Source organism: Corvus brachyrhynchos, unplaced genomic scaffold (assembly GCF_000691975.1).
Source record: "Corvus brachyrhynchos isolate BGI_N302 unplaced genomic scaffold, ASM69197v1 scaffold50, whole genome shotgun sequence".
NCBI classification, from domain to species: Eukaryota; Metazoa; Chordata; class Aves; order Passeriformes; family Corvidae; genus Corvus; species Corvus brachyrhynchos.
This window is the reverse complement of record NW_008235964.1, coordinates 129789-135414: the sequence shown is the minus strand read 5'-3', so window position 1 is coordinate 135414 and position 5626 is coordinate 129789. Positions and strand designations below refer to the sequence as shown.

The window sequence follows — 5626 nt, the reverse complement described above, 5'->3', positions numbered from 1 at the left end:
TAAGGAATTTCACAGGCTACTCTGTTTCAGCAGCCTATGTCACCCTGCTCCTTTTAAATGTCTTCTGATGACAAGCTTCTTGTCCAATCACAGTGCTCACCTCTGGGACATGAGTAACTAAGAGGCAGAACGGGAGGAAAAATTTCTTCTGACCTCCAGTCACCTGACTGTCAAGCAAACAGAGAAAACCTCCAGTCTGTTCTGAGGGAGGTGTTTTATAAACTCACCTGTAGCTAAAGCTATTCAGAAAGCCCACACTACCAGACGCAGAGTGGTAAAGAGCCTATTAATTTGCTGACCCTGGAGAAAAGGCAGCTTTAAACAAACTCTGCTACTCCCACTCTCTCTCCTTAGAACTTCAGGTTGAGATGCCTAGGACCAACTAAAGAAAAAAGCCATTTCATTCATGCCCTGGTCAAGCATTTCCCATGCTCTTGTCCCTCCCAATCTACCAGCCAGTCAAACACAGAAAAAGCAAGAGACCCGTGGTAGGCTTCCAGTGGAAATACTGGCAAAATCTTCTTGGACTGCATTATTTGAAGGACCTGAGGTCAGCTCACTGACTGTGAATGACTTTTACTGCTCCGCTTAGCCTACCAGCTCAGCTCAGCTCAGCTCAGCTCAGCTCAGCTCAGCTCAGCTCAGCTCAGCTCAGCTCAGCTCAGCAGCCTCCCAGCTACCTTTAGCTGCCTAAGCACATGACCTGCAATCAGAAAGGTGTGAATCTTCCTTAGGAAGGAAACAGACACGGGGGAATGAAGAGTGGAGATTAGTCCACACTCTGAGGAACAGGCAACACCAACTAAACACTCTGGCAATAGCTTGTGTCTAGAAGCTCTCTACCTTCCAATCCACCTCAAGGCTTTGGGACTTGTGCTGACTTGCACAAAGGAACCCACTCCACCCTGCAGCAGTGGGCTCCTTCTTTCCAGCCTGGATGGAGGCATGTCCTGTATTCTGCAAGCATGTCCAGGTGTTCAGAATGGAACATGCTGATGATGATTAGCACCTTAAGGCACGCAGCTCTTTCCTCCTCAAAGTATGCTTTGTGAAATTACAGGCAGTGCTATCTCCACCTTTCCAAACAAATTACCCTCCTTCTAATTGCACTTGCCTTCAAAATACTGCCACTTCTTCATTTCAGACTATGCTTCTTCCCTCAGAAGGATGCACAAAAGGTTAGAGTAGTTGCAAACACCTGCACCTGCAATTTTCATGACCAGTGTGCCATCTTCAGAAAGGTTTCTGACAACAGGCCATTGTCTGGACATGAACACGACACATTGAGGCAAGATAAATTATTTCAGTACATCTTATAGCCCAGATCTCTGTGGCCAGAGACACAGCCCTTGAGATAAAATGAAAAAAAAGTTCAGAAAATGTATTTTTACCAAATGAAAATTAAATCTATTGTGGGCTCTCATTCCATTTAAGAGTGTTGTATATACCTGAAAAACAGGTTTGTAAAGGAAAGGCTTCCAGACACCACTTCATAAGAATGATAACAGGCACCACTATGTTGAGGGCACAGATAACAGTCCAATTAAGGATGGTTTTTTTCATTGTAGTCACATGCAATTTAAACCAGCTCCTTACTTTCTCATGTCAGATTCATTGTGAATTTTTCCTTTTAGGAAAATGTAAATTATTAGTTTATATTTATTTTTCTCATGAATCTGCAGTTACTTTGTAGCCATTGTTACTCTCAAATTAGATTCCTCAACCGTAGAAAAGGACAGTATGGTCTTGGCTGAAGAGAGTGATGTTAAAAATCAAAAAGCATGGATTTTTTTTTTTTCTATCCACATCTATTACTTTTTGGCAAACTCATTTTATTGTGTTTTGACTCGTACCTATGTATTTTATTGGTCAGCATATTAATATTTTTTTTCTTTGGTTCTGCCAAGAAACCCACTCATTCTAATTCTTAATGACAGCACCTTTCATCTTCATTTATATCTTGTAAGTTATGCGCCGAAAACAAATGGTCAGTTAAAAATCTTACCTTACCATTCTCTTTTTCCCCCCTGTCTCTCTTCCTCAGCACAACTGAAACAGTTTATTAATTCAGTAGTCCTGGAAACAAAGATAAAAATTGTCTTAACAATTCTGATAGCCATCAGTTGTTCAGCAGACATTACAAGACTGTCTTATCTCCTAATTACTCAGGAAAGCACAAGTTGCACTTTCAGGGCTTTCCTGAAATGCAATGAATTTCTATTCTATTTTAGTGGTAAATCCATCTTTTGATCCTAGAGAAGCAAGAAGATGGTAGAAAAGTCTTCCATGGAAACCACTATGCAGCTTCCTGACCAACAGTTTTTGAAGTCTCTGATCCTGAAATCTGATTTCATTAAGGCTAAATACAAGCACCTAAGAGCTGCAATGAAGCCAGTGAAGGTCTCCTTGAGTCTGTACATCGTGATAGATGATGGTAATGGGAGAGCTAAAATAAAGCGCTTGGAAATCCACAATATAAAATCAGCATATGAAAGGAAAAGACCTGGAAGATTTAAGAGTCTGTAGGAGGAAAACTTCATGGCAAGTTTGTTTCATCACTCTCAAAACCTATAGTAAAATTTTAAAAATTGTTCTCATGAGGTGATAGGAAGGTGAAGGTTTAAATGTGTGAAGAGAAAGGAAGGAGGTGTTAGGGATGGTATGCGTTTGCTGTATTGAGTGATTTGGCTCCTAAGAAGCTGTGTTGAGTGATGAGAAAGGGAGAAGGAAAAATGGGGAATTCTATTCTAGCCAATAAAACATTAAGAAGAAGCATTACATGAACAGCTCATTCTCTTGTAGCTTGATTCCTCCCTGCTGAATGTAAGGGCAATAAATACTTCAGGGTTTTCAGGAGAGAATGCACTGAAAATTTTTGTTCCAGGAGCTGTTCCATTCTTTTATCAGTGATGTTGTGTGTTGCATGTAAACAGTTGCCAGGAAAGGTAAAGTGATAAGAAAAGGTTTAATTTACTGATGAAATAATTTCATGGTTAAAGCTTAAAGAAATTCTGGTCTGAGACATTATTTTGAACCAACGCCAGCATGTTTCCTTCTTCATAGTCTGAGAAGAGCCACCTTGTTCCTGTGCTCACATATTTTCAGCTTTTGGGATAGAAACCTGCTCTAACAGGATCTAAACCAGCCTCTACTAAACCTGAATATGGTGGGCTTTTGTTCTGCTATTTCTGAACAGCATTCAGAAATTAGTACTTAAGTGTTTTCTTATGAGGAACAGTTCTTCTCTGAAAGGAGATCTAGAGAACTTCTGGGCCATACTGGAGATGCGAATGAAACAAGGCTGAAGTACAATAGGGAAAAAGAAGGTATTTGCTGTATTCTTTATGCTTAGATGTTTCTGAACAAATATCTGTGCATCCAGAAGAAGTCAAATCAACCATTTGGTCTTGCATTCTTTTCTTCCTTCTTACTTGGATAAAATGTACAACAGTGAGCATGAGGGAGGCCAGGAAGTGGCAGGTGTAATAGTGAGTTGCTGTCATGCTTCCTATCCCTTGCAAAAGTGTGGCATAATGGTATGCAAAGGCCTCTGTTGAGTTGAGATCTTCAACATGGCTATCTTGCCCTTATGACACTCAAAGTTATGAAGGATGGGTTTCCACACAGTCACAGTGACTCTTCCTGCAGAGAAGCGTGGTTAAGCCAGCCTGAACATTTTTCTCAGCATTTACACCCATGAAACACAATGAAAATAGAGCAGATGCAGCCTTTTTCTGTCTTTATGAGATTTGACCTATGATTCATAAGAGGCGATCCTCACTTTCCAGTCTGCACCTCTTCCTGAAGGCTTCCTGCTCAGATTTGATTGATCACTGAATGCGTTTTTTGATTTTATTTTCCCTCTCCCCTCTCCCTCCTCATGTCTGAAATGAAGTAATGAGGGGGGAGAAATGGACTGTAAAAGAAGCACAAAAACAGAGATTTGCTGAAGGACTACAGCAAACTCAAGGAGCCTCAGGTAAGAATGGAGTAATTGGACAACAAAATATTTATGATTTCAGGACATGATGTGACAAGCATTGATATGACCTTCAATTATACATCTTCAAATACTTCTCTGTCTTTGACCACCATTCTTCTGGGACCTCTCTCTGTACCATTTAGCTCACAGAGAAAGATGCTTTGTTCCTTTAGGCATACAGGGGTTTGTCAGAGATCCTTCAGCCTCTGTTCAGGAGGAGGGGAGGACACATGTTTGCAGCCTTTCCTGGTAGCATGGCAGGTCTGTGACTGCCCTCATAGCTGCTCAGTTTCCTCCTCCTCTCATGTGGTTTTTATACCTCTGTGTCCAGTCCAACTCTCCTCAGCTCACCAATCTTCCTGAACACATGCCCCCTTGGCTCCTTGACTTCCACAGCATTCCAGGAGATAGCCTTTGGTTTTAGAGTTGCTCAAGATGAATATTTATCTTCTTGCAAAAGTTTTAGGCTACCATAGCACTTCTCCGAAAATATGGACAAGTGAGGGGATTGGGAATAAGACCTAAAGAATACATGATCAGTGTGGTACCTGAGATCTTTCCTGTATGTTGTGTATTTCTTAACCAGGAGACATAGAACCTTAGTATGGTGGTTTGGGTCAAAATATCTATTACTCACTTATTTTGCTTCTGTGAGGTAAGAATTAGGAGAAAGCAAAGCAGGCACAAAACTTAAAAGAATAAAAAGAATTTTATTAAAAGACCTAAAAGAAAGAAAAAAAAAATCAGACTAAACCTTCCTCCCCCCCACCTTTCTCCCTTCTCCCACTGACAATGTAAAAAGACAACCCTTGAGATTTTCAATCAGTTTACCACCTCTATAATAATCTTTTACAGTTCACTTAGGGAGAGGAGTCTCTCTTGCTCATGCTATGGAGACATCTCCACAAGAAGTTCTCTCATGGCATCAGTATCACAGCGAGAAAGCCGCCCGGGTAGGTTCTCTGCTCACATGTGAAAGTCCCTGCCTTCATCTTACAGCCTTCCCCACAACTGCTTTTGAGGGTCCAATCTTGAGCTACGGGGGTACCATTTTAAGGTTGAGCTGTTCAGAAACAAAGGTTCTCTTCACCCATCCGTGGGAGCATTTCATCTCTAGGAATAGAGGCCCTCCTCCTCCCCTGAGAGCAAGAGTCCCCATCATTTTACAGCTGCTGTCATTTGCTTATTTCAGCACAAGTACTTCTGCTCACAATTACAGTTTGAACGCTCCAACCCCCCATGCTTTCAGGAAATTACAACGGGTACTCTGATATATCATAGTCCATCACCATAGCTTTACAAAAGAATTTCAACTTCTAAGCTTGAAGCATCTCCTCTTTCTCCTCCCTCAGGGTTTCAGCTCTTCCTTCTTCACTGACTTTGGTGTCTTCATGGTGTTGACTCGGAAGACGATTGATGTCTGCAGGCTTCATCTGTTCTGGAGGAAACTTACAGCACTAAAAGAGTTAATCTCACCCGGGCCTTGCAGCTGGAGTTCACTTATCTCTGTTGGTCACACGATCTTTGCTGGGCAGTGGGGCAGCGGTCTCAGACGAGCCCTGGCCGCACTAAGGGCTGCCTGCACGGAGCAGGGCTGTGGAGGGCCGCGGATGGAACAGGGGAGCACCACGGGTGACCCGGCCA

The 5626-nt window shown here is 42.1% G+C and overlaps 1 protein-coding gene across 1 annotated transcript in view; it reads right to left on the bottom strand.

The window, feature by feature from the left end:
- SEMA3D (semaphorin 3D) overlaps positions 1 to 5626 on the bottom strand; it is a gene marked incomplete at its 5' end in the record, with an annotated part of 96006 nt that overhangs the window by 89637 nt on the left and 743 nt on the right. The gene's annotated exons all lie outside the window — the stretch shown is intronic.